General features: G+C 41.8%; 1 protein-coding gene across 3 annotated transcripts in view; it reads right to left on the bottom strand.

Moving 5' to 3' along the window:
* The window catches only part of pik3c2a (phosphatidylinositol-4-phosphate 3-kinase, catalytic subunit type 2 alpha), a 322,810-nt gene extending 305,194 nt beyond the window's left edge, over positions 1-17,616 (bottom strand). For 2 of the 3 annotated variants that reach the window (XM_060924003.1, XM_060924001.1), the window contains exon 1: positions 17,454-17,616. The gene's annotated coding sequence lies outside the window, so the exon portion shown is untranslated. The remainder of the gene's footprint in view (positions 1-17,453) is intronic. The other variant, XM_060924002.1, reaches the window with a different exon arrangement.
* Positions 17,617-20,709: the final 3,093 nt, after the last annotated feature.

The following is a 20,709-nucleotide window of genomic DNA, read 5'->3' on the forward strand; positions in this document are numbered from 1 at the left end:
ACAAAAAAATAAGTTACCATTGCTAGTTTTAGGTAGCTTAGAAACCGGCTCTTCCATTATTGCTGTTTCTTCCACGTTTTCTTGATGTGTTCTAGAAACAGCACTAAAACTTAGCTTCGAAGCCACAAAATGCAACTTTGATAGAAAAAAAAAAAAAATTATATATAAATTGCTTACCTCTCTTCACATCGAAAGAAGGAGGAAAGTTTTGCTTGTTTTGACATGGCAAATTAACAAGAGGAAATACTTGTAATTTGCAACTAAAAAGACTGCAGCTACACTGGCAGCTTGAACATGCTTTCTCGTGCAATTGTGTTGCGCTTGCGCAGAACAGTGGTCCTGTGCGCCTTAGCTCGTGCACCTGAAGGCGCGCCTAATGAGCTCCGGCACGCGCGCCGTTAACAAAGAACACCTGTCTTTAATCAATGAACTATGTTTGGGCTATTTAAGGACTGCGCCCATGCAAGGACGATGCAAAGTATTACGACACATCTAGGAATGTGTAAAATCCAAAAAATAAAAAAAGTTTCTCCATTCTGAAAACTGGAGATTTAACAGTTTTGTCAAATATCCCGATTTCCAGGTAAATCCAGAAGACTTTCATCTATATAGTACGTACACACACGTTCACTCTGGAATCCATGCAAAGTTTTATAAATGAGGCCCCTGGTCTTCACCCAGACACCACTTTAACTTGGAGCTCATAGAAGAGTGGGGAGATGTTCAGGTTGAGACAATAATTAAATAACGCAATTAAAAAGGAGGTGGCAGCACCACCTTACCTCTCCACACCAAAACTGACCTTTTGTGTGCTTTATCAGTAATATTCATCTAGTTGTTACATTTTGCAGCATGACTGCAGCGATGACATTGAAACATTCCACTCTGCTACGAAATGGAAGCAGATGATTTCACCATGTACTAGAGAAGGGCCCATGGTATGGCATGCATCACGGTTTTTGGGCTACAATAACGGTATGGATTTGGTATCTACATGCAAGCAAAAAAATTTAAAGGGGTGGCATTTTACAATTCACCATTTTGCCTATAAACAAATAAAACCTTCCAAATAAAACCAGAAAAATGACAGCATGACTGACAAGGCCTGGTTTCCAACTCTACTGTATGATCCGTGGAAGAAAAGAAAAAAAAAAAAAAAAAAAAAAGTGTTTAACTTTGACAACCTGTAAACTTTGCCTTCTCCATTTTAAACAGAGTGCATACCTGTATAAGCAAAATTTAATGTAAAAGTACATCAAGATGGTACCCTATATGTAAAAAGATAAGCATGTCCATATTCTCAGAATCAGCATGAGAATGGCTCGCACTGACAATTTCTCCTGCGGGAGGGACAACACACGGCACGACACCCCTTTCACTTGCAACAGAGGTTCCTGAGGTATAAAAAGGCACTGGTGTGCAAGTGCTGCAACATGGGGAAACTTTGGTTTGTCTTCTGCCACACAAAAGGATGACCATCCACATGCAGGCAATCTACTGCCTTGTTTGAGGTGACCTCCTCCTCAGGTATTTTGGAAACGGGCTTGGTCTGCTCCTCCGCTTTGAAAAGTTCCCCAAATAACTCCTCCGGCAGTCTTGTTTTGAAGAGAGCATAATGATGAATTTTCTTCTTTGTAGATGGCCCTGCTTGAATCTGCGAAAAATCGCAAAACATTCAAGTAATGCCTCATCTCATTATCTCTAGCCACTTTATCCTGTTCTGCAGGGTCGCAGGCAAGCTGGAGCCTATCCCAGCTGACTACGGGCGAAAGGCGGGGTACACCCTGGACAAGTCGCCAGGTCATCACAGGGCTGACACAGACAACCATTCACACCTACGGTCAATTTAGAGTCACCAGTTAACCTAACCTGCATGTCTTTGGACTGTGGGGGAAACCGGAGCACCCGGAGGAAACCCACGCGGACACGGGGAGAACATGCAAACTCCACACAGAAAGGCCCTCGCCGGCCCCGGGGCTCAAACCTGGGCCTTCTTGCTGTGAGGCGACAGTGCTAACCACTACACCACCGTGCCGCCCTGCAAGTAATGCATCTAATCAAAGAAACCCATCACATTTTAAAGCATGATAACGATCATGAAGGTCATTTAAAGACAGATCAATACCTGATGAACATGCTCCCCAATTTCTTTGAGGAGATCCTTGTTGACTGCCACAGCAGGCTTCATATAGAAAAGGCAGGGATTTAAACCTTGGATCAAGGGCTGTAGTCCTTTGAAGGTAGTCTAGAAGTTCAAGGGCTGTATCTCTTCCCCCAAGTCCTGAACGATGGCTGCCTTTGCCTCCCTGATGGTTGTACTGTCCTCAGGACCTGGTGCCATGGATTTCAGAATCATTGCCTTTCAAGGGATAATCACTGATGAGGTGGGACTTGTTTCACTGCTCACAAGAACTTTCATTGCTTTCAGGAGGTTGAGCAGCTGAATGAGTTCTTGTGTCAGCTTCAGTTCACTGTCAGTATGGATATGTCTTTGACCAACTTCTTCACAGCCTTGTCCAATACAGCAGAGTACATGACCAGTTGCTGTACCACATAACATTCCAGTATGTAATGTATTCCAGTGGGCTGTGACATGTGTGCTTTGGTACATCTTGCATCTCCTGATTGACGGTCAAAACATGAGCAGTGGTGCTTTTGTGCATGTGGTGGTGGTGGGGGCAGTGAATCACCACATTTCTGACCTTCCCCAGGAGACAGGACAGTGCCATGAGGGAGACTGCCCTCTTGGCTACAAGGTTCAGGGTGTATGCAAAACGTCCAATGTGGGGCCCAAACCCATCAATTTCACAGATGGCATCCACAATGTTTTGTGAATCATCTGTTGTGACTGAGATTGTGATATTTGATCTCTCTAGCTTCCATTCAGTCACAACATTCATTAATTTTAGGACAAAGCATGTGCTTGCATGAATCTCATACAGGGGACCAGTTTGTAACATGTTTCTTATCATCTCCCAATCCAGTACATAGTGAACCGTCACAGTGAAGTAGCTTTCAGTTGCTCTGGAGATCCAACAAGCCATGGAGAGAGCTAGATAGGATGTCTGCATCAACTGATTTTTTTATTTCTTCCAATGTTCCATAGAGTTCATCCTTGCTGCTGAAATGTGTGCAGGAGGGGACATTGTAATGCTGTTCAATTTTGTTCATCAGGTGATGAAATCCCAAGTCAATAACCACCAAATCGGGCTGCAAATCCTTGGCTATAAATACTCCCATTGCTTTTGTTATTTCTTTATATCTTTCTGAATTTGTCAAATTGTTAGGCAGCAATAATAGATTGATGCATTTTGTTAAGGAGTGGACTCTCCTTGCACCAGCTCCTTCAGCAAGGGATACAGCTGAGTGGCGGCGATGCAAATGCGACATCATATTCGAAGTGTTCCTACTCAAGTAGCCAGCAATGGCATAGCAATTTTTGCAAAGTGTACTTTGCTAATAATCATCTTGAGGCCTGGTACCACAATACCAACAACAACAATTGTAAATAAAATCAGTCCCTTGCAGTTTGTGGTTGGTGGTCACATCAGACTGATAATACCTAGCCCAGGCCTGGGTTTATCAACATTGAAATTGCTTCTGGAGTAATTTCTCCAGGTCTGGACCTGATCCAATAAAACATCTGACCAATCAGGTAATTGTTTACACATGACGTTGCCTGAGCATGTACTATTTTTCCCGGACATCTCTGTACATCCTTGTTGCATCATAAAGTCACAGAATACAGATTCACAGAAAATTAAAATAAATATTATATAAATATTTTTAAAAAATAGAAAGCACGGATCTTTTATTCAGAGATGTGATTTTCCATGAAATAATCAATAGTAAATTAAAGTAAAACAAATGCAGGTAAGATATTTTAATCATGAGCTTTGGCAGTCCAAACAATTTGTTTGACTTTTTTTTTTTAAATCTGTGATACACCCATATGAAACCTGTAACCAATCTCAGGGTTTCCACTGACACTCATCACTGAAGAATATAATCCATCAGTGACAAAGAAAAAATTACTAGCAGTCACCACAGTGACAAATGGGTCATCTCTCTCATCATCATAGGTCATCTTTTCTAGAAATCCCTCCATTTGCCAAAATCCAACCCCAGTGAAGAGACAGCGGGAAGCCAGAGCGTAAACAATGAGCACGTGCTTGTGACCAATAAAAGCTGACTACACAGACCAAATAAGCACCAAGCTTCTGATTAGTCACAGTGCATCTTAACCAGCCTGGTGCTGTGGTGTAAAGGCCAATTTATCCGGACAACGCAGTCCTCGCAGATGGCGTCTGCGTAGCCCCCCCCACCTTCGCAGACGCTCTGCGCGCACCTCCCAAAAATTGTGACCACCGCAGAAGCCTCGCAGACAGCGTCGCAGACAAGAGGGCTCTGATTGGTCCACTCTACATCCGCTGTACACGCACTTCCGCTTCCCTACTTTCCCGGTTTGTTTTGTTTTCACGACCGACATTTTTAAAAACACGAGTGAAGATGGAGCAGCACGAAGAGCGGTTGATCGAGGAAGTACGTACAGTGGTGCTTGAAAGTTTGTGAACCCTTTAGAAATTTCTATATTTCTGCATAAATATGACCGAAAACATCATCAGATTTTCACACAAGTCCTAAAAGTAGATAAAGAGAACCCAGTCAAACAAATGAGGCAAAAATATTATACTTGGTCATTTATTTATTGAGGAAAATGATCCAATATTACATATCTGTGAGTGGCAAAAGTATGTGAACCTTTGCTTTCAGTATCTGGTGTGACCCCCTTGTGCAGCAATAACTGCAACTAAACGTTTGTGGTAACTGCTGATCAGTCCTGCACACCGGCTTGGAGGAATTTTAGCCCATTCCTCCGTACAGAACAGCTTCAACTCTGGGATGTTGGTGGGTTTCCTCACATGAACTGCTCACTTCAGGTCCTTCCACAATATTTTGATTGGATTAAGGTCAGGACTTTGACTTGGCCATTCCAAAACATTAACTTTATTCTTCTTTAACCATTCTTTGGTAGAACGACTTGTGTGCTTAGGGTCGTTGTCTTGCTGCATGACCCACCTTCTCTTGAGATGGACAGATGTCCTGACATTTTCCTTTAGAATTCGCTGCTATAATTCAGAATTCATTGTTCCAGCAATGATGGCAAGCTGTCCTGGCCCAGATGCAGCAAAACAGGCCCAAACCATGATACTACCACCACCATGTTTCACAGATGGGATAAGATTCTTATGCTGGAATGCAGTGTTTTTCCTTTCTCCAAACATAACGCTTCTCATTTAAACCAAAAAGTTCTATTTTGGTCTCATCTGTCCACAAAACATTTTCAATAGCCTTCTGGCTTGTCCACATGATCTTTAGCAAACTACAGACGAGCAGCAATGTTCTTTTTGGAGAGCAGTGACTTTCTCCTTGTAACCCTGCCATGCATACCATTGTTGTTCAGTGTTCTCCTGATGGTGGACTCATGAACATTAACATTAGCCAATGTGAGAGAGGCCTTCAGTTGCTTAGAAGTTACCCTGGGGTCCTTTGTGACCTCGCCAACTATTACACGCCTTGCTCTTGGAGTGATCTTTCTTGGTCGACCACTCCTGGGGAGGGGAACAATGGTCTTGAATTTCCTCCATTTGTTCACAATATGTCTGACTGTGGATGGGTGGAGTCCAAACTCTTTAGAGATGGTTTTGTAACCTTTTCCAGCTTGATGAGCATCAACAACGCTTTTTCTGAGGTCCTCAGAAATCTCCTTTGTTCGTGGCATGATACACTTCCACAAACATGTGTTGTGAAGATCAGATGTTGATAGATCCCTGTTCTTTAAATAAAACAGGGTGCCTACTCACACCTGATTGTCATCCCACTGATTGAAAACACCTGACTCTAATTTCACCTTCAAATTAACTGCTAATCCTAGGGGTTCACATACTTTTGCCACTCACAGATATGTAATATTGGATCATTTTCCTCAATAAGTAAATGACCAAGTATAATATTTTTGTCTCATTTGTTTAAGTGGGTTCTCTATCTACTTTTAGGACTTGTGTGGAAATCTGATGATGTTTTCGGTCATATTTATGCAGAAATATAGAAAATTCTAAAGGGTTCACAAACTTTCAAGCACCACTGTACATCTATACGACTCCAGTTCTAGTCATAATAAGTAACCGGAGGATAAACACTCCACTAACCACACCCACCAACTACTCCTAGCGATTTCGCGACTTCGCGCCCCCTTGCGTTGTGGTGGTGAATAACATCGCGCATGCCTATTACTCCCCACTCAACGATAAATTACAACTGTCTGCGAAAAGCTATCTACGAAAGCCTTGTCGCAAGAGCATGCAGAGGCCCTAATTATTCTCTGAGCGTTATTCTCTGCATAAGGGTCTGTCTCAGAAACTGGGTACTGTGGGGGTACCCCACTAAATATACTCCGTCAATAAACTATATGGTTTTGAATGGTGATGATTGTTTTAATTTGAGATAAAATTATGAAAGAAATAATACAGATAAAAAATATTTGATGTGAATACTCTTCAGAATTTGGCAAAAATTCTGCAAATTTGTTGAAAAATGGTGGCTTGATCTGGGACACAATAAATGGTTGACTACATCGCATTCCCTTAAAAAGGTTGTAGTCCCCTGAAAAGTCTACAGTTATCACTAACTGTATTTTAAGTTGTAACTTTATACACCTAAGAATTGGTGTGCTCACAGAATAATCATAACCGTAATAAAACATCATGCAAAATATTTGATCACCGTTGTAACTCCATTTTCCGCATACCCAAAACGGATACGATCGTGTGTTTTGATCTAAACGGTCAAGGTCACTACCTCACCAAAAGTAGTAACTTAAAATCATTACACCATATAAAAATTGTTATAAATCTGCGATTGTTTTTTAAAACGAAAGCTGAAAGTTAGGTATAGAATAATGTTTCTTACAGAATGTTACAATGGTAGCTGGTCTTGTATGAATTTCTGAGCTATAAAATGAGTTGTGGTCTATTTTTTACCGTAGCGTGTTATTTGTGTGCAGGGAAGGACACACATTAACAATTTGCATGTGTAGGATGGAATTTTCCATTATCACTGAAAAGGCGAGTTGACAGTTTTATTTTGTTTTAATCTTGCAGTATAAGACAACAGAATGTTTCTTTTTCATCTTACTTCCATATTTCGTAGTGTTTGCGTATTTTTGGCCAATATTTTGCAACCATGGTCAATTTAGATAAAATTTTTGATAGAATCTACAGCCAGTCATTTTGCCCCACCCCCGCTTCGTCCAGTAGTGATGTCCCATTGCTCGCGCACCGCAGCAGAGACCCGCGCGACCTTCAGCCAGTACAGTCGCTGTTCTTTTACCACCGCCGTTATTCTCATCTTTCTGGTGTGTTCTTGATTTTTCCATTGGGTCCCATTTCGCCATATCAAATACATTTTGGGTATCATATTCATATTTAAGTGAATAATCAAATTCAGTCATCATAACTTGGTATTTTTAACCCAAGCAATCAAAGAGGAAATTTATTCAATATTTTCACTCATCTGTGAAGGAGGGGCTTTAATTCTTCATGAAGTAGTTATTTTATATGAAAATCAATCAATTTTACAAAATGCATTTGAATTGTAATCAAAAAAATTTCCCACAGTGGAGGCCAGATAAAGCAAGATACTATATTCTTATTAAACATGGCAAAAACAGTGTTCGGTAAATGCAAAAAAAAAAAAAAATTAGGAAAAACCTTCATCATAATGTCCCAAATGAGAGGCCAGTTGCTGAGACAGACCCATATGAAAGTTACATCGAGAAAATCAAATTTACCACACAAAAAAAAAAAAAAAAAAAAAAAAAGTAGCGTTCTGACTGGTCAGACTTCGAAATGAGGCTTGAATGGAAGCAAAATACTAGAAGTTTTGAGAGCTTTCCCGGCAAAGCTCGGCAGGATTAGAATGAGTAGATCATGTATTTAGATAACCATCTTCATGAGTTTTTTTTTTTTTTTATCATAAGCATGACAAACTTTATACTTTATGTGCCCAGTGCCAAATATAGTTTTTAAATGACCTACATTAGATGAACCATCACTTGTCACCTTCCTCAGTCACACCGGACTCTATGCGCTGAGAGCCCACTTCTGCATAAGACTGTTCACATGGTAACTGAAAGCGTGAAAGTGATTATCCTGCCGTTTCGATTGGTTTCTCTTTCGCCAAGACCTACATTATCTTAGACAGTACTTTCATAAACTACCATTACTGAATTTTGTATTGTTTACAGTATTTACATTTCAAGTAACTAGTAACTACAGGAAAATCTTTCAGTTGTAACTTAATTTCACTTGTTTATTGCACGTTAACAGAATCAAGATGATTCCTAACATTGTGATGCAACATTATGTATATTTGGTAAAATCAACTTGTTAAAAGGTATTTATTTTCAGTTGCATATTTAATAATATTAATCTTCAAAGTTGGCTGAATTTCATTTGTTATCTTTGTATATAGTAAAGATGTATTCTGTGTAACAGGACTTGATTGCAGCAATTTGTATTTTGTCTTAAGTGCACTACAAATTATACAGTGGTGCTTGAAAGTTTGTGAACCCTTTAGGATTTTCTATATTTCTGCATAAATATGACCTAAAACATTCAGATTTTCACAAGTCCTAAAAAGTAGATAAAGAAAACCCAGTTAAACAAATGAAAAAAAAAATTATACTTGGTCATTTATTTATTGAGGAAAAATGAGCCAATATTACATATCTGTGAGTGGCAAAAGTATGTGAACCTTTGCTTTTAGTATCTGGTGTGACCCTCTTGTGCAGCAATAACTGCAACTAATAGTTTCCGATAACTACTGATCAGTCCTGCACACCGGCTTGGAGGAATTTTAACCTATTCTTCCGTACAGAACAGCTTCAACTCTGGGATGTTGGTGGGTTTCCTCACATGAACTGCTCGCTTCAGGTCCTTCCACAACATCTGGATTGGATTAAAGGTCAGGACTTTGACTTGGCTATTCCAAAATATGAACTTAATTCTTCTTTAACCATTCTTTGGTAGAACAACTTGTGTGCTTAGGGTAGTTGTCTTACTGCATGACCCACCTTCTCTTGAGATTCAGTTCATGGACAGATGTCCTGACATTTTCCTTTAGAATCTGCTGGTATAATTCAGAATTCATTGTTCCATCAATGATGGAAAGCCATCCTGGCCCAGATGCAGCAAAACAGGCCCAAACCATGACACTGCCACCACCATGTTTCACAGATGGGATAAGGTTCTTATGCTAGAATGCAGTGCTTTCCTTTCTCCAAACATAACGCTTCTCTTTTAAACCAAAAAGTTCTATTTTGGTCTCATCCGTCCACAAAACATTTTTCCAATAGCCTTCTGGCTTGTCCACGTGATCTTTAGCAAACTGCAGACGAGCAGCAATGTTCTTTCTGGAGAGCAGTGGCCTTCTCCTTGCAACCCTGCTATGCACACCATTGTTGTTCAGTGTTCTCCTGATGGTGGACTCATGAACATTAGCCAATGTGAGAGAAGCCTTCAGTTGCTTAGAAGTTACCCTGGGGTCCGTTGTGACCTCGCCAACTATTACACGCCTTGCTCTCGGAGTGATCTTTCGTCGACTGCTCCTGGGGAGGGTAACACTGGTCTTGAATTTCCTCCATTTGTACACAATCTGACTGTGGATTGGTGGAGTCCAAACTCTTTCGAGATGGTTCTGTAACCTTTTCCAGTCTAATGAGCAACACTTTGAGGTCCTCAGAAATCTCCTTTGTTTATGCCATGATACACTTCCACAAACGTGTTGTGAAGATCAGACTTTGATAGATCCCTGTTCTTTAAATAAAACAGGGTGCCCACTCACACCCAATTGTCATCCCATTGATTGAAAAAACACAAACTAATTTCGCCTTCAAATTAACTGCTAATCCTAGAGGTTCACATACTTTTGCCACTCACATATGCAATATTGGATCATTTCTCAATAAATAAATGACCAAGTATAATATTTTTGTCTCATTTGTCTAACCAGGTTCTCTTTATCTACTTTTAGGACTTGTGTGAAAATCTGTTTTAGGTCATATTTATGCAGAAATATAGAAAATCCTAAAGGGTTCACAAACTTTCAAGCACCACTATAATTTAAAAGGTTTCTGCTTTTATTGCAGGAATTTGTAGAAGATTTTAGTGATAATTAATGATTTGTAAAGTTCTGGTTAATGAATAAACTAAATTTAAAACTTTGTTATAACATTTAAGTTAGTAAATAACATTTGTGTTAATGCCTAATAAATTATTCACACTTAAAATTAATGCTCTCATTTATTTTTAGGGCTCAATTGCAGCAAAAAGATGAAATTTTCAAAATTTCCCCCCTCACGACCAAGTTTCACTCTCTACTTTCAGAAAAACACTCCCAACCTTCCCAATCCTGGCTAAGCCCCTGGTTATAGTCATTGGTGTTGTGGAACTGGGCCCCTTACCCTCATCATTGTATTTAACACTGAAACCAAAATGTTCCCACAGTGGATTTCAAAGACGGCAGTGCCACTTCAAATTTGCTTTCCTCTGCCTTGCCAGCAGTTGCCATTTTTATGCTGTAGTTGAGTATTTTTAATTTCCTCTCTCTTCTCCAGCTTGCATTTTCATACAAAGCACTGATAGGCTCCAAGGAAATTCTGATGGACTTCAGCAACATTTCATGTGTCTGAATATGCATGCACCCTGCAGCGCAATAAGCATGTTTTTGTCATTAAAGAAAACTGACAGGCATACTGTAATACCCTGGACTAAAGGTCTGCGCAGGACAGAATTTTCAGTCCCACTCCCGCCCGCTCCCACATTGTGCAGTCCCACTCCCGCAAAGAATTATGATTTTCAGTCCCGCTCCCGCCCGCAAATCCCGCATGATGCAGACGTTCGCGTTATTTCTCACGAAAGTTCTTGTCATTGGCTTGGGGAATTAAACATGCTGAGCTTAGCTGAGCTCTCCACTGACCGATCCTCAGCGGCATGCGCAGCTGAGGCTTTACAGAGATACCCATTGTGAGCTTCACTAGAGGAGCTCTGCTCTTCTGCCATGATCGGAGATCTCAAACACGGAAGAGCGGAAAGGAATCGTAAACGTACGCGAGATTAGACCACTGTGGCAGCGGGGGCGTGGCCAAGCAGCAGTCTGTGAATGGAGGGCAGGGTTGGGGAAGGCAAGTGGCTAGGTCATTACACCTGATGTCAATTTGTGTGTGTGTGTTGCAGGGATGGAGTATAAAGGGAGGGGGAGAGGAGCGAAGAGGGATTTGCTCCCCAACCACAACATGTGTGCGCGTGTGTGTGAGAGAGAGTGAGAGAGAGAGAAAGCTGAAAAGCTCAATAAAGTGAGTGGGTGTGAACACGAACTCTTGCCTGTCGTGCTTCTGTGCTCCACCCACATCGGGGATTACTACAGTGGTGCTGAAACCCGGGACGCACACCACTCACTTTATTGAGCTTTTCAGCTTTCTTTCGTTCACTCACACACACGTGTTGTGGTCGGGGAGCGAATCCCTCTTCTCTCCATCCCTGCAACAAACAAACACACACACAAATTGACATCAGGTGTAATGACCTAGCCACTTACCTTCCCCGACCCCGCCCTCCATTCACAGACTGCTGCTTGGCCACGCCCCCGCTGCCACAACCACATCCACAAATTTAGGCATCTTAAAATGTTTTTATTAATGCCAAATAAAATATCCAGCACAAATTATAGACCCCTTTCACATGACGTCAGCGCGCCGCGAGATTTTGTTAGGCGCCATATTGGAAGACCAAGTACATGCACTCACAATATAAAACAAAGTACGAGCGAGAGTAAAGTGACACGATGGATGATAATTCTGGTTGGGAGTACACTACCAGTTGCAGAAAGAGCACGGTATGTGGAGAAACTGGCTGTGATTGATGGGTTTGACCCATATGATAAGACTCAGGGCAAGGGAGAATGGAAACATAAGGAGGACCGGACACCAATTCTGCCATCTGTTTGCTACCCAGACATTGTAAACTATTTGTTGTTTACACCCAGTGCCTACACTCAGTGTTCGAACTATGCCGATATTTTCGGGGGGTCCCTTTTTTTCCCTTGGGGGTGTGTGTGCTTGCGCTTGTCTCAGAGCGCAGATCTCCAAACACGAGAAGCCTCTCTTACGCACATATCACGCGGACTCCACACCTCCACACACGCATCGCGTCTGAAGTCATAACTCATCAGGGGAAATCGTGTCCGCATTGGCATGTTCAAAAAACAACCTCGCGTCAACAATGATACCACACGCAAGAAAAAAAAACCAGTCAGGCTACTCAACAACCAACCTGGCAGCAGCGAGCAAGCCCCAAACCATCCTAAATTATTATTATTAAATTGTAGAAGTCTGGGAGGCTTGCTCCTCATACAGTTATCAACTTGGGGCCACTTTAGCATGTTTTAAATCTGAATTTCTTGCGTTGGCTTACCTCAAAGTGTCCACAGATCATGCACAGACTTATCCATTATATCCACAGTTTTTTGCCAAGTCTCACACAGGTTTCTTTCAAGTCTACTGTTGGGCCAATAAATCATAAATAAAACAACTCAGATTTGTTTGTTTAAGTCGTTTGCCACTCCACTTTATTCTCGTGGGTTCACATACCGCTGCCGTTATTATCCCCTTATCACGAGTTTGTTGCTCTTCCAAAATGGCGCAGGGTCTGTTTACTTCCGGTTTCGGGTGACGTCAGTGAAAGGGGTCTATATATGATAGACAAATTTATAATTTATAAATTTTATTTTAAACACGTTTTTAGTTAGCAGGACTGCAGCTTATCACCTCTCCCGCCCGCATTGTGCACTCCCCCTCCCGCCCGCAATGAGCTTTCAAAATTTGTCCTGCGCCGCACTGCTTTGCGGCGGGTCCCGCGGGACTCCCGCAGGAGTGCAGGGCTCTACCCTGGACCTGTCAGCCAGCAGTGCTCCCCACTGCACCACTATGATTGCAAAATTTATCCTTGCTTGTAAATTCCAAAATATCATAGGCTTCATTATACTTTAAGCACAATTGTTGATTATGCTTCAATGGAAACACCAATATTCCCAGGCTTCCAATAAATTAATTAAAATATGCAATGCTTTTCCTAAAGTTAGAAGCATTTTAAGTACAGACTATTATGATGAGCTACAACTCTGAAGTTGATTACCCCATAACAGAACGTCTCCAGGAGTTGTAGTCATATTATACAACAATCTGCAAACAATATTTTTTAATTAATAATTGGCACATTGTATGTTTAAACTGTTAAATGTAACTATATGTGTCATGGAACATCTGCAAGACAAGTTAGTCCCTGTTGTCATTTGGAGGATTCATGTAATCTTGTTATTGGGAAAGGAGGTAGCGTAAGTGGTTAGCATGGTCGCCTCACAGCAAGAAGTTTCTGGGTTTGAGCCCAGTGGCCAGCGGGGGCCTTTCTGTGTGGAGTTTGCATGTTCTCCCCGTGTCTGCGTGGGTTTCCCCCACAGTTCAAAGACACGCGGTTAGGTTATTATGGGACAGCCTTGGGCTGAGGTGCCCTTGAGCAAGGCACCTAACTCCCAACTGCTCCCCCGGCGCTGTTAGCATGGCTGCCCACTGCTCTGGGTATGTGTACACCCTCATTGCTCGCTTGTGTGTGTTCACTGCTTCAGATGGGTTAAATGCAGAGAGGAATTTCACAAGCATGTGATGAATAAAAGTTGTGCTTCTTATGTAGTTTGTAGCATAATGTCTAGTTTGCTGTACACTTAATATTGATGACAAGATGTGTGTTTAAGAATGGCAGCTTTGGTTATGATTTAAAAAAAAAAAAAAGTGTTCATAATGGCCATTTAAAGTGATTGCCCCAATTTTATGTAAACTTAAAGTGCATATCCTAGACCAATTTCGCTTTTTTATATGAAAGCATGTCCCTTTACACACTCCTCCAGAAGGGTAACTTTGCACAAGGCCATCTGTCTACAGCAGAAAAAAATAAAACAAAACATGTCTGGAGCCAGATTCATGATGTCACCTGCGGAACCGCCAGCAGGCTGCGTGAGCTTTGCGCAGTCTCAGTGCACAGCCTGTGTAGACGAAGCACTTCCATTTCTCTCTCATTGTCCGGTCTTTTGGAAAACAATGAGTACTAATCCCATCAAGATCGGTGTTGCTACACCCTCCTATGATACATCTGTTAACCATTTTAATAATTACGTGACAATGTTGAAGAAATTTGCAGAAAACCACCAGGTCGTTTCCTCATAAACAAACCAGCGCTGACGTACGATTCAGAGGGAGGCGTCCCGCACATGACGTCACGAAAATCAATGTTCGCTGGGAAATCCAAATGCCAAGGTTTTTCAGAGGCGGACCAATTTGCCTCAAATGAAGTTGCTTGATTTCAACTGAATATTTCTGGTACTGCGCAAGGTAAAAAAAAAAAAAATTTGCACAAAATGCAAAATGACATTTGACCAAAGTTTAATATAAAATAGGAGAATTACATTGATCTTGCTCCTGAATTTACCCAAGATGTGCCCTTTAAAAACACCATTCACTAGGATGATACTGTCAGTCAACAGTTTCTTAGTGATGAACGCAACGAGGAAAAAGAAAGCATGCTGCTATGATTTGTACAATTTGTAAATTTAGATTAAATAATCCTGATTTCCCCTGCCTATACCATATAGCAGACCTGGGCATTTTACAGCCCGCGGGCCGCATCCGGCCCTTTGGTTCATTCTGACCAGCCCGCGTAAGGTTAATCAGAAATTACAAAATAAACGTATTTTCTAATTTTACCTCATGCATGGACTGAATGTGCATTGCTTTTATTTTGAAGTTATGTTCAACAAAAACGCAATGCGCGCGACATGAACATGACATGAAATCCCACGAAACCTAATCCCGCGATAACTACTTCCGTAATTTGTCCAGACCAACCACAAACTTGTACGTCATCCTTCAAACGGTCCAGCCAATCACATAGTGTGACGTCACCAGCAGGCGCCGGAGCCCGAGCCGATCTGTAGATCTGATACCTACACCGAATCGACTGATGATCATCTGTCAGCTGTGCTTCGCATCTCCACCTCAGACAGACATTCAACCTGACTTTGATGCACTCGTTAAAGACCAACAGAGACTAGATTTCTCACTGAACAAATAAAAAACTGAAAAACACCAAATGAAGTGATTAGACTACAAATGTGGGCATCATGATGTATCTTGCTTGATATTTGGAGTAGAAAGACAATATTGTGATGTCTTTATTGTGTTTTGGGGTGAATGTGACTGGAAAAAAAAAAAAAAAGTACAAACGTTCACATTTTGTTAACCATTGTTTTGGGAAATTTGATTGAATGACATTTTTTGTAAGGCAACCTCGTTTTTTCCCATACTCTTACCAGTCTTAGCAGCTTGTAAGAACAATTATTTACTGCTTTATATAAAGAAATCCAATTAACATTATGCAGAATTTAGTTCAGCCTTTTGGTCCGGCCCTCCACAAAATTTTCTGTTTCTCATGTGGCCCCATGGAAAAAAATAACCGCCCACCCCTGCCATATAGTGTTACAGAACTAAACACACTTGACTAAGGGTTGTTTTACAATCAGGGTACAAAGTTTGTGTCACAGGGGTCCAAAATTCAAATTGATTCAAACTGGTTCTTGTACCAGTTTTTAAGTGAAGGACAAGTTAAAGAGCAGATTTCAGGTAATTTTTTTGACATGTGTATGGTAGTTTTGTGTAACCTGCTATAAGATGGGAGAAACAAATGAAGTGATTCTCGGAGAGGACTTTAACAATTCAGAATCCACTACTTCCATAGTGCTTTTAAATATAAGGCTGTAAGCTGTGTTAGTTGTCTCTAATGCCTCGGTCACAACCGGCCGTACGTGCTCCTACGGCCGGTCTACGTGCAAAAACCGCACGGAGGGCGCGTGTGAAACGCACGGAGGGCGTGCGTGTGATGTGCTGATTTTCGAGCCGTAGACTGGCCGCAGAGGTTCTTTGTCATGTCAAACAAACTCTACGGGCGCTTACGTTTTTTTCAGGTTGCAAGACAAACTTACAGCCAACGTGCGTCTTTCTCCACAAAAAAAAAAAAAAACGCAGCAATTTGGGAAACGCCAAAAAATCATACCTCCGGTTGTGACCTAGGCTTAATATTTATGTCCCAATATCTTGACCACATTTTAGGATGAAAATAATCATTTTAGATATGTTATTTTATATTGAAAAATTAGCTGTCTCGGAGAGGACATTTTTTTGACACAATTACATACTAATTTGATCAAAATAGTCTGAAAACTTACTGGCATTCAACATTAAAACTTAACTATGTTTCCAATGATATGGAAGCAAATATTAGTTTTATGGTATAAAGAATGATTTAAGTGCATCCCTTTTGGAGCTACCTATGGTCAAAAAAGCACTTTCTAAAATGACGAGCAATTTTGCTAAATGAGACATATATTGCCATACATTCACCAAAAACAACGTTATCAACTTTTTTTTTTGCATGGTAAATAGAGCTATCACAGGGCTACAATAAACAACCAAGTTTATTTAGTCAAGCCTTTTGATGTTGAAGATGAGTATTAAATGTGATTTTTAGCTTGCGTACCCTGATTGTAAAACAACCCCTAAAGCAACACCAGCATGCTTACTGAGGATTGTCTAGGTTTGTTGTGAGGGAGGGCGTTTAGCAGTCTTTCAGTTCATCATCAACCTTCTCTTTATCTGCAACTCCACACCACAACCTGTACTGTACTGTGCAAAACTTCGTCGTCACCCATCCCCCCACCCTTTAAGTGTCTTCTGTTTTAAACCTCGAACCGAACCAGAATTTAACAGAAAGGTAGCATATAAGTAACCGCCTGTCATGACACACGAATGTTCGACGTTACAGTGTACAGGAAAATAACACCGCGTTATAAGTTAACGCTATTGTTAGCTGCTAATAGACTGGTTGTTTCCCCACCTGTAACTGCAAGTCCATTAGTTACTGTATGTACTACCATCAACACGCTACAGAAGTAGCAAAAACACTTTGAACCAAAATATAACTTAAAAGCTAGACTAGAATATCATACACACATTGTATACAATCTCTAAACTCTTTCGTCTACTTATTATTAGCGAGGAAGTTTTTCTGAAACCGATGGCCCCAGACAGCTAATAAATATATCTAAAAACAACCAAAGCTAAAACAATACGGTAAACCAGCTGAAAAATTCACATGAACACAATGAACTAATAAGACACCGGAACCAAAAACAACAAACAAAAAAAATGCAGATAGACTTTACGTGAGCTTCGTGCAATGTTTTCGAACATTATTTTTGACCGAGGGGGTTAAAAAAGAAAGAAAAGAACTTACGAAACCCAAGCAAACAGCTGAGCCAAGACGTCTTTAGTTTACCAAAAGTATTCGTGAATAAAGGCTCCCACCTTTAAACTTTCCGATGTTTTAAACTGGACGTTCCCTTAAGGCCGGAAAATTTGCTCAACTCGTGTAAGACACGTCAGTTCCGGTTGGACTAGCTGCCTAAAATGGCGCAACAGCGACTCATTAGAGCAGGCCTACTGAGAATTGACGACTTTCACATACCCATAATGCTTTGCGGCTTGGGGGTGAACCAGGTGCTGTATTTGTTTCCTAAGTTAATATAACCTCAGTAATTTCTTCTTATTCACATAGGGGGAAACAACTTTTCCTGATTTAAAGTTTTATAGAATACCTAAAGAAGCGAAGCGTCGAAAAGCGTGGTTAGACAGAATTTGCTGTCAAAATTTTACACTTACAGACAACACGACTGTTGACCGAAAAACAAGGACAAGTTAAAGAACAACTTTATTAAAGGATCAGTTCCCAAAACAAAGCACAAACGATGCAGTCAAAGTCAGCTTACATGTACTTCCCCTTTTAGTGTTTATATCTACAGATAGATTGAATGGCGTCCCATCAGCTTCCTCTAACAGCCCAAAGATTGTCATAATATGGTAGAATACGAGCTCTCGGAAAATCAGAGTGAAGGAAATCAAAATCAACTTAAACTTAACAAAATTTGACAGTTCTGCTGTGTTTAAAGTACTTACTTGACTGAGTGAATTCCTTGTTTGTGTTCTCATGCACGAAGTGTTTTGTATTTTCTTATGGCTTTCTCGTCGTAACCATCTCATTCATTCATTATCTCTAGCCGCTTTATCCTTCTACAGGGTCGCAGGCAAGCTGGAGCCTATCCCAGCTGACTATGGGCGAAAGGCGGGGTACACCCTGGACAAGTCGCCAGGTCATCACAGGGCTGACACATAGACACAGACAACCATTCACACTCACGGTCAATTTAGAGTCACCAGTTAACCTAACCTGCATGTCTTTGGACTGTGGGGGAAACCGGAGCACCCGGAGGAAACCCACGCGGACACGGGGAGAACATGCAAACTCCACACAGAAAGGCCCTCGCTGGCCACGGGGCTCGAACCCAGGACCTTCTTGCTGTGAGGCTACAGCGCTAACCACGACACCACTGTGCCGCCCTCGTCGTAACCAGTACCCAGCAAAAAGGATTTCCCTGTGGATTCTTCTATGATCACCCATGTTGACAGACGAACAAGCCTGCTGACTGTCACCCGAAGTAGAGATGTTCAAAGCGTTCGATACGATATTTACAAGGGCCTTTTTACTGATTGATTTCTCGAAGTCCACAGAAAAGGCTTTGCAGATTTCTAAAGCCTCACTCACAATCCACCATACGTGCTGCTACGGGCAGTCTACAGTAAAAAAAAATTGGCGAAACCGTGCTTGAGACTTGCGTGACACTTGCGTGTGTTCAGCACCGTAGAAGGTTGCAGACTACCCATGGAGACTTTTGGTCCCGCACATGGAAATTCTACGGGTCTTGAGACAAATCAAGAACGCATACACTACATACGGGACCCGTACTCTTTTTGTACACCTGAACCAAGTCAGCAGCATGGCTAGTAGGGACTTTTTGCGATGACAGTAAGACACATGAGTGATGCACGGTCATTGTATGAGTGACATGCCTCAGAAATACTACACAAGTATTCCACACTTGCTATTTGTGCAGCACGCAAGACAGAAGTGCATCTCACTTTCTACCCCTATGTGTAGTGTGCACACAGCGCACGCGACACAAGGGGCAAGACTCTGGGTATATATATTGGGGGAGGAACTAAGGAACCGATCGTGTAGCGTGTAGCATTGTAGAAGGGAAGAAGACCACCTCATTTGCTGTTTTTATTTGAGTATATGTTTAATTTACCATGCAAACGTCAAATAATAAAACATGAGTATAAGGGAATAACGCATTTTATTACATTGTAAAAAATCCCAACTAAGTAGCCCAACAGTTTGAGCACTGAAACACACTTAGACTCTGAGCTACTGTCCTGCTCCTACTCCTGATGAGTGGTGGGACAGGGTGTCGGGATGTCCTTGTCCTCAAAACTGAGCATGGCACAATGGCCTGACAGTGATGATGGGATTGCAATGTCCTCACTTCTGGGTGTCGTTAGCTGAAACATACATGAAAATCATTATATATAATATTAATTAGGGCGGCACGGCGGTGTAGTGGTTAGCGCTGTCGCCTCACAGCAAGAAGGTCCGGGTTTGAGCCCCGTGACTGGCGAGGGCCTTTCTGTGCGGAGTTTGCATGTTCTCCCCGTGTCCACGTGGGTTTCCTCCGGGTGCTCTGGTTTCCCCCACAGTCCAAAGACATGCAGGTTAGGTTAACTGGTGACTCTAAATTGACCGTAGGTGTGAATGCGAGTGTGAATGGTTGTCTGTGTCTGTGTCAGACCTGTGATGACCTGGCGACTTGTCCAGGGCGTACCCCGCCTTTCGCCCGTAGTCAGCTGGGATAGGCTCCAGCTTGCCTGCGACCCTGCAGAACAGGATAAAGCGGCTAGAGATAATGAGATGAGATGAGATAATATTAATTACATAAACATATAGATACTGAAATGAATGTTTAAAGCATGTGTATTTACCTATGAAAATACCTCTGGCGGGGTGCTGTGCCTTCTGCCGGCTTGAAGGCATGCTTCTCCTTGTCTGTACAGGGCTCGCCGGTGCTGCTGCCATCATCATCAGATTCTTCCTCCTCCTCCCCCTCTGCTGTTTCAGGCTGGGTTACTTCACTTTTGTTCACTTCTTCTTGGGTCCCATTTTCTAAACTTTAAACTGAAAAATTTTCAGTTTTTCCCACAAAATATCCAATGTTCTTCAGTCAAAAGACAGATGCAGAATGCTGCAGACCCGCTGGTTTTATACCCACTCCTGGCTTGCATCACACGCAAGTTATGAGTGATTGTAACGTGCTAATCACATGCATCACACACGCTTCACAAGTGCAGCCTGAACTTGTAGCACAGAAAAGTGGTAAAATGCAAGTCTCACACACTCCACACTCACTGAGCACGCACTGATCACGTGCGTCAGATATACGCTTTCCACGGGCTAATGGCGCAATTTTTCCCACGCCTCAAGGAAGTCAGGTGTGCAACCTGTACTTGACAAGTACTTTGCCCGTACTCCTCCCCCAAACTTTCCCCCGGGTTCACCGCGACCCTGCTGCACGGCTGTGAGCTACCAAACCCTGCGACCC

The sequence above is a fragment of the Neoarius graeffei genome, chromosome 6 (genome assembly GCF_027579695.1).
Source record: "Neoarius graeffei isolate fNeoGra1 chromosome 6, fNeoGra1.pri, whole genome shotgun sequence".
NCBI lineage: Eukaryota > Metazoa > Chordata > Actinopteri > Siluriformes > Ariidae > Neoarius > Neoarius graeffei.